Genomic DNA, 9,866 nt, shown 5'->3' on the forward strand with positions numbered 1-9,866 from the left:
CAACTGCACTACACTCAACTGTATTGTATGTCACACCACTCTACTGTACAAAACACCACTCCACTTTAGGATACTTCACTCCACTGCACGATACACCACTCCACTCAACTGTACAAAACTTTACCCCACTAGATGCTGGGCCACTTGACTCTACTCCACTCTACTCTGTTTCACTCTACAACACAAAAGTCTATGAGACTAGACTGCATGACCCCATCCTACACTATACTCTGCGATACCTCCAAACTAATTACAGTCAACACTACAATATGAAACACATTATTATGCAAACAAAATATTTAAATTCAATGAAAAAAACAAAGGTTAAGGATCATTTATAATTTCAATATATCATTTTTGCACTACCTTCAATTTGCTATAAATCATGCACCTCCGTACATAGGCCCTCATTCTGACTTTGGCCAGCGGCGGTCGCCGCCCGCCAGAATCAGGCCGCCGAAAGACCGCTCTGCGGTCAAAAGACCGCAGCGGCTATTCTGGCTTTCCCGCTGGGCCGGCGGGTGCCCGCCAAAGGAGCACCCGCCGGCCCAGCGGGAAAGGCCCTGCAACAATGAAGCCGGCTCCGAATGGAGCCGGCGGAGTTGCAGGGGTGCGACGGGTGCAGTTGCACCCGTCGCGATTTTCACTGTCTGCAATGCAGACAGTGAAAATCTTTATGGTGCCCTGTTAGGGGGCCCCACGACACCCGTTCCCGCCATCCTGTTCCTGGCGGTAAAAACCGCCAGAAACAGGGTGGCGGGAAGGGGGTCGGAATCTCCAGCGCCGCCATGGAGATTCAGCCCATGCAGGGGAAATCCGACGGGAAACCGCCGGATTCCCTTTTCTGACCGCAGCTTTACCGCCGCGGTCAGAATGGGCTGGGAAGCACCGCCAGCCTGTTGGCGGTGCTTCCGTGGTCCCCGGCCCTGGCGGTCTTGGACCGCCAGGGTCGGAATGACCCCCATAGTCTTGTCACCTCACTCACCACATCACATTAAATATAACTCACCACTGTACTATTCAGTGTGTTGTCACAAATTATTTTATTTTAGATGTCATAAGTGTTTACATTTTACATGCTATAAGTCATGTAATATGCAAGGGTATAACCAGTGCATGGGGAAAGCACAAGTTATAGTTAATGTACATGACAAGACTATTTACAGACGTGTGCAACTTCACTACACACTATTCCACTTCATGCCACTCCACTGTTTGCCTATCTACTCTACGCTTTTTCACTCTATGTCACTCCACTCTAATGTATGCAACTCCATTCTGTAACACTCCACCCTGTGCCACTCCACTCTACGCTATTCCCCTCAAAGTTGCTTAACTCTGTACCACACTACTCTACACCATTCCACTTTATGGTACACCACTGCATGCTAGTCCAACAAACGCAATCCACTATATACCACTCCAGTATAATACACTCCACTGTACGCTATTCAACTGTACACCACTTTATGGCAAATAACTCTACCCCACTGTATGCTATTCCACTCTGCCCCGTTTCAACCTATGCCACTTCACACCACCCTAAAGTACGCCACTGCAATCTACACCACTCATTTGTATACCATTCCGGAAATTACCCCCAATAAGCCCCCCGGGAAGCAGACAGCCCATTAGACAACAGGTTATTTAATTTTTTTAAATAAGAGTGGTGGGGGATGCCCTCAATGGGCAAGGCAATGCCCCACCAAATATATGAATGGGGACAAAAGTCTTTCTGCTCCTCTGGGGGTGCAGATAGGGCAGTAGTCCTGATCTGCTCCATCAGGGAGGCAGAAATCCCATTAGGCACCAGGGACTTTTTTGGGAATGCATAGGCGTTAGGGCTGCCTCCGGGAGGCAGGTTATTACCCCCAATCTGCATGGGCATTGCAATCCCCCCTCAAAAAAAGCCACAGTGTTTCTGCACCCGATGGGGGGGGGGCAGATGGGGATTATTACTTCTGATCTGTCCCACAGGTGGGGCAGAACCCCACTAGACACCAGGGAAGACTTTTTTGTAAAAAAAGAGGGGTGGGGCATGGTCATGTCCCCACCCCAAATAAATGGGGATAAAGTATTTCTGCCCCCTGCAGGGCAGACAGAGGAACTACCCCCTGATTCACGCCCCCAGGGGGGCAGAGAGCCCACTTGATGCCAGAGAATGAAAGAAAATAGAGGGGTGGGGGCGGCCCATCACCATGGGCATGGTTATGCCCCTACTCCAACTGAAGGGGGTAACAGTTTTTCTGCCCTTCCTGAGAACTATAGCATCTCATCCCAATGGCAAGCAAGAGGACATTTGACTCTTTTGTGTTTTGATTTTACATATGGGCCAGGTGTCCTTGGTTAATTCCCAATATCTTCCCACTTGCATTGGTGAGCAGCTGCACGTTTTAGATTTGGGTTTGCTGCCACCTGGAAAAACCTACCAGACCCAGACTCTTCTGAAAACTAAACATCTGGGTGAGTCATGGGTGGTGTGCTCCAGATGCACCGCACACCATTTTCTTAGCCACAGTGCTTTGCAAATCACCAACTTTGCCTGAAATCAAGCATTTTCACTACATTTCTGTGATGGAAGCATTTGAGGTTTGCAAGGGATTCTGAGTAAGAAATGTTGGGGGATCCACATAAACCACACCTCTCTGGACTCCCTTGTGTGTCTAGTTTTCAGAAATGTCTGGGTTGGTAGGTTTTCTTGGATGGCCGCGGAGCCCGGGACCAAAAACGCAGGTGCCCACTCTTACAAAAACATGTCATTTTGTGATAGATAATTTAGATTTCTCCACAATATGTTTTGGGCCCTTCCCTGTCATAGGCACTTGGTCCACCCACACAAGTGAGGCAGCATTTTTATTGGGAGACCTGGGGGAACGTTGGCTGGTAGGAAATGTGTTGCTCCCCTCGGATTCCAAAACTTTCCATCAAAGAAATGTGAGGAAAATGTGTTTTTAGACACATTTCGAAGTTTGCAAGGGATTCTGGGTAACAGAACCTGGTGAGAGCCACACACCTCACCTCATCCTAGATTCTCCAGCGTTTCATTTGTAAAAATTTTCACTAGCTGCCCGTCTGAGCTAGGGCCCAAAATCAGCAGCTAGGCATATTGCAAAAAAGGGTCAGCCTGTAGGTGGTGAAATGTGATGGGTCCACGTTGCGTTTTGGGCCCTTTTCTGTCACTGGCAGCAGGTCTACCCACACAAGTGAGGGGCCATTTTTATCAGATGTGGGGAAATGCTGGATGAAACGATGTTTGTGGCTCCCTCAGATTACAGAACTTTCCATCACAGAAATGTGAGGAAAATTTGCTTTGTTAAGCAAAGTTTGAGGTTTGCAAGAGATTCTGGGGAACGGAACCTGGAGAGAGCCACACCAGTCACCCCATTCCGGATTTCCCTGGATGTCTAGTTTTCAAAAATGTACATGTTTGCTAGTTTTCCCTAAGTGTTGGTAGAGCTAGGGCCCAAAATCCTCAGCTAGGCACATTGAAAAAAGGAGACCGTTATGGGAGGAAAAATGTGATGGGTCCACATTGCATCTTGGGCAATTTAATGTCAAAAGTGAGGTACCATTAATTTTGGTAGGCTTGGTGGAATGCTGGGTGGAAGGAAGTTTGTGGCTTCCCTCAGATCCCAGAACTTTCCTTCACAGAAATATGAGGAAAATGTGTTTTAGGCAATTTGTGAGGATTGCAAGGGATTCTGGGTAACAGAACCTGGTGAGAACCACACAAGTCACCACATCCTGGACTCCCATGCGTGTCTTGTTTTAAAAAATGTGAAGGTTTTCTACGTTTCCCTAAGTGCCAGCTGAGTTAGAGCCCGATATTCACACCCAGGCACTTTGCAAAAAACATGTAATTTTTCAGCGGAAAAATGTGATGTGTCCACATTGCGTTTTGTAATTTTTATGGTCGCAGGCACTAGGCCTACCCACACAAGTGAGGTACCATTCTTATCATGAGACTTAGAGGAACATAGAATAGTAGAACAAGTGTTATTACCAATTGTCTTCCTCTGCATTTGTGCCTTTCAAATGTAAGACAGTGTGTAAGAAAGAAGTCATTTTGAGAAATGCCCTCTAATTTTCATGATAGTATGGGTACACCCAAATTCAGAGTTGTGCAACTAAACACTGCTTCTACACTCCATATCTTGGACCAATTCCAGAAATACATATTTTTCCCTAATACCTAGTTTTCACTCTTTACATTTTACCAAATGATTTACTGTTCCTAGTACATAATGAAAAACTATTGCAAGATGCAGCTAGGTTATCTGCTCCAGGTAACCCTGGTTCTTGGTGAACCTACAAGTCCTCTATATAACAGCAACCAAAAGGGTTTAGTGAACGCAATGGCATATTGCTGTCAAAAATCCACCATAGTTAGAAGAAGTTACAGTTAAAAATGTAAACACAAATGGCTGTTTTTTTTCCAACCCATTTTCAATATTTTTTTATTTCAACTGTTACTTTCCATAGGAAAGCCTTGAAGGATCTACCCAAGTGACTCCTTGCTGAATTCATAATTGTATTTACTTTTCAGAATTGTGTATTTTTCCGGAATCTACTACTGGTTTCACACCCATTTCTGCCACTAACTGGACAGAGGTTGAAAGCACAAAAAATAGGAACAATGGGCTACCTCCCAGTAAAATGCCAAACTGTGTTGAAAAATGTGTTTTTCTGGTTCAAGTCTGTCTGATCCTGAAAGTTGGGAAAATGGTGATTTTAGCACTGCAAATTCTTTGTTGATGGCATTTGCAGGGAAAATAACAGACGCTTTCTTCTGCAGCACTTTTGTCCAATTGTTCCCCCCAAAAAATGTACCTGTATTTTAGCTAATTTCTTGGTCCCCTCCAGGGAAATCCACAAACTCTAGATACCTTTGGAGTCCCCATGATGCTGGAAAAAAAGGACGCAAATGTGGTGTGGATAAATAATGTGTACAAAATGTTATGGGGGCCTAAGCCCAACCACCCCAAATGGCCAAGAAAGGGCACAGCACTGGTGGATGGGGGAGGCCTAGCAGCGAAAGGGTTAATGAAGACATCCTGAAGAGTCAACGTGTTTTTTTGGGACAGCTAGTGGTGTGTCATCATGAATTACAATATGGTACTCTTATTCTTCATACTCTCTCCTGAGTCCCACCATCGGTACACTACAGACTGAGTTGCAATCTGTACTACGCTATCCAAACAAAATAGTGCTCAACAAATACTTTTCACTTGATTGTGGGGAAAGTAAATGACCATGCAAGGTAAGGATGGTTAATTTAAAGAGCAGGCCTTGGGCTAGGTTTATGTGTGGAAAAGGACAGGTTGGATGTCATATATTAATGGGCTTTGTTGCATGGTTAATGGGAGTTAGAAATGGAATAGTAATGAAGTCATGAGTAGTCACTTAGGCAGAAACTGTGGAAGTTAATGAGATGGGAGTGCAGTTTATGGGCTGTGTGGGACTGAAAGAATGGTGTAGGTTTAAATTTATAGGCGAGTGGGCACTGGGCTACTGCCACTTTTTCTTCTAATAATTGAATGGCAGGGATGATGAGACTGAACTATAGGAGGCTGTATAATTTGTAAAAGACTTTCTAAGTGGGCTTGGAACAAAGGAAGGAATACCTTGACAAATGCAATAGTCATTGAGAAAGGAAAATGGCTTACCATTTGTCCCAGCAGCCATTCCTTCCTCCTCCACTGGATGGTGGTATCTGCTCTCCCCCAAAGGAGCCAAGTATACTTGAAATACATAAATAATCATGGATTATCCATTCTTATCTACTATCAAAAGTATCACTTTCAAAAGTTTAATGGAACAAAAGAGTAAGTAGTACCCATTCAACCCTATGTATTTTTTTCCATAATGTAGGGATTTGGCGCTGAAAGGATCAGAAAGACAAACAATGAAGGGGTGGAAGAGAATGGAAATGATGTATGATAGTATTCTACCATCTGCGCTGTCATGACATCATGGAGCCTCATACAACATGACATCGATTTGGGGTCCATGATAACCATCTCTGTACCTCTACTATGGACTGTTTGGTCAGTAAAGCCTTCTGTCAACCTACATGGTGTAAATAGTTACTTAGGCCTGTGCACCTTTAAATCCTGCCAACAATCTTCTGTTAACACAACACGTGGAAGAGAGGGGTGAGAGAAATGTTACTAAAAAGGGAAAGGGAAGAAATCTATGGACAGGAAAACAAAAACACAAGATGGCAGGTTTGCATGGTTAAAGTGGAGACTAGAATAAATTGGTGGGAGGTAGAGAAATTGCAGAAGACCCTAATGCATCCTAGGCAAATAATATTCAACATGACTTACCATCAGCAACAGTGGCAAGAGGGTGTTTTGATCCCATGTGGCAAGTCAGTGGCAGTGGACTGTTCTGTAAAAAAAAAAAAAAAAAAAAGGAGACCAAAGAGTATGTGTTGGTATGTACTCTTTTTTTTTTTTTTTTTTTTAATGAATTTAGTACTATAGGTAAACAGATCAATTGCCTGACTAAGCAATCATCCTGTTCCCTAACTTCGACCCTAAAAATAAATAGTAAATTGCTTTACCAACCCGCTTTACACAATTTCTAAACTTTTTAACACTCTGAAAATTAGGGCAAAGCCGGTCTCCCTTCAAGCACGGTAACACAAAGAGATGGAGCACAGATGTTTGCAAGAGGGGTAAGATAAAAGTTGGTGTTATCATAACTATAGGGTGGGGAAAAGGCTACAGACAGGAGGTAGCCAGCTGCGGAAACAGGGACTATAGAAAACATTAGGAAATATGTGGAACTAATGAACAAAAGGAAACCAAGAGAAGCTTGGAAAAGGAAAAATATATAATGCCATACTACATACTAGGTGGGGATAATTAAAGTAGGAAATAAATAATAAACATTATTTTTTAGCATTAACAGGAACACCTTCGATGGCGAGGCATCACCAGCACCTTTGCCTGCTTGGGCTCCGGGCCATGCTGCTGCTGCTGATGGCCGTTCTACCCTTGCCCAATTTAGCTCACTTTGGTTCTTCTAAACGGAACAAAGATAGAGAAGACAATGATTAGTAGTAGTCTCTACAAAGGGATATTCAAGCATTATACTGTCTGACATCCAATCATTTTCCTCCTTTCAAACTAGTCCCTAAAATCAGTTATCTTTCCTACACAGTGTTTGCTTCCAAGTTCCTGTAATGCTATTACAACTCCACTGGCTTTACACATTTTTTCTATTGATGGACCATTTCCCCTAGCGTCCTTGCACCTCATAGAGATGGAACATAAAGTCACAGAGAATGTCAGCAGTATAACACCCTCGATATCAGACTATCCTAGTAGCTAACATCCCTTAAATAAATCCAACCACACAATTGGATCATTGCTGATCCCAATTCAGGTAGCATGATTCACTTGGTGTTCAGTGTACTCCACATCCTTCCCACTCCTTCAGTCCTACACCCTCCATGTCATGCTGGAATTGGCAATACGCACTACTACTCTAGGCAGTAAAAGTAGACTATATTGTGTATATTAAGGCACATATTTATCAAGGTTTTGCATCATCCTTGCACAATCTAAGGAACTGCAAGGGTGATGTAAAACCTAAGTGAGATTTGTCAAGCTACGCACGGTCACCTTTAAGGGCCCTGCATGGCTTGATAGATCTAGAGTAAACCAAGGCAGTGCAAATCAATGCCTTGCATTACTGTGCCCCAGGTAGGCATTCCCTGGGTAGAGCAAGGGTGTTCCCACACAACCACCTATGGATTTTAGATTATTCCCAGATTTAACATTAGAGGGACACCTGGGAGTGCATACAATTGTTATGCCTCCCCAGGTGAGGTGGAATGAAGAGAAATATATTTATTTCTCACAGTTTCTTCTTTGCTCTATGTGTGCTGTGTTCTGCTGGATTTGTGTATTATAGAAATGTTTGCAGCAACTTTAAACCTAAGTCTAAACTCATGCCATTGTTAACATTTGACATGATTGTCATCTTTCAGGAGGTAGTGGAGTCTGATTTAAAGAACCTAGATAACTATACACTAGGACCACAAGGAGAGGTTATGTAATATGGTGCCAACCTAAGGCGATTGGTTCTCTTGCCAATGACATGAGGATAGTGATATGTCCTCCTGACAAGGGAGGTAATATTATTGTCATGCCCCTAGAAATGTATATAGCAGAAGCTCAGACACAATTTGATGACAAGGGATGTCATGAGGTCATTAGTAATGGTGAATATAGGAATAAAATTAAAAAATACTGAGTTTCCTCAATATATGGAGACATAATGGTTTGATTGAATATGAGTAATACCATTATGTAAAGAGCAATCATCCTCGGTTACCAGTTTTGTATTTGATGCCTAATGTTCACAAACCTTTACATCATTCTCCGGATATGTCAGTTATGCCTTCGAGAGATAACCTTTTAGAGAACATATCCCAGTATATTGATCACTTTCTAAGATCAATATTGTGCACATTACCGTTTCACATTGAAAACACTGAGTATTTCCTGAGAAAGATTGAGGGCATCAATTGGAAAGAGAATTTCTTACTTGTGACACTTGATATAAGCTTCCTGTACACAAGTATACAGCATCAGGAGGAAGTCATGTGAACACTTTTTTAGAGCAAGGCCAATCTGCTATTTTGCCAATACCAGGATGTTGCTTAAAATTATGTTCTACTGTCTGAACAACAAGATACTTATCTTTAACGAGACTCTGTACAGGAAGATTCAGGGTACTGCAATGGACACCTGCTTCGGTTCAGCTATGCCGGCTTGTTGATGGGCTGGTGGGAGAAGCAGGTGTCCATGGCTCACAATTTTGTCCAAGATATAGAGAAGGTGGTATTATGTGTCAGCTTCATTGATGACCTATTTAATATCTGGCAGGGGAGTGAGGAGAATGCCAAGAACTTTGTTGAATACCTGAATGCAAATATTTTGAATTTTGAACTGACAAGCAATATGAGTAGAGAGCATATTGTCTTACATGTGATTGTGGAGGCATCAGGCAATAGTTTGGTGTCCAAAGTGAAAAGGAACCCCTCTGCTGTAAAACGCCTACTCTAATCCCTTAGTAGCCATCCAGATACCCTTAAATGGAACATACAGCATGGTGAGGTAATTTGAGCCAAACAGAATTGCAGTAATGAAGGTGAAATCCTCAAAAAAAGATGAACATGATAGAAACATTCATGGAACAGGGAAACCCAAAATGGGTACTGAGCAATACTATGAAAAGAGTGAGCGTAAAATCTAGGGATCAAATCCTGATTGGCCCAGAGAGGGAAGAGAAGATCAGTGTTAAGGGTTCTCTTAGGATGATCGCCATGTATAATATGGACTCCAACTCAGTTATAAGAATTGTCACAAGGAATTGGAATCTGCTCAAATGTGACAACATAATTTGGGAAATAGTGAGTGATAAACCTGCTATCACATATCATAGGATTAGGTCACTGAAAGATGCCCTGGTACATAGTTACATTATGACCATTATTTAAAAAAATTGGTCATGAAGGTCTTTACAGTAGCTTTAGCGTTGAGTTCAAAGCTTGCACAAATGGTAAGAATTTGAAACAAATCGATGTTGTGTTCTCTAAGAAATCCAGAGAAACATCTTGAACTAAAACATGTGGTACTAATTTTGTGATCTTATAATACCCATGTGGACTCAGGTACGTGGGCAGTACGATTCATCCAGTGTGTAAAAGAATGCTGGAACATATGCATACTATAGATAATTATGAAAAACACTATCCAGCAAAAAGACATTTTGAAAAGTTACATTTAAGTGACCGTAACGTCCTTAGCTTATATGGTATTGAGAGGATAGAGGTGGCTCCCCAGGGA

This window comes from Pleurodeles waltl, chromosome 5, assembly GCF_031143425.1.
Source record: "Pleurodeles waltl isolate 20211129_DDA chromosome 5, aPleWal1.hap1.20221129, whole genome shotgun sequence".
NCBI classification, from domain to species: domain Eukaryota; kingdom Metazoa; phylum Chordata; class Amphibia; order Caudata; family Salamandridae; genus Pleurodeles; species Pleurodeles waltl.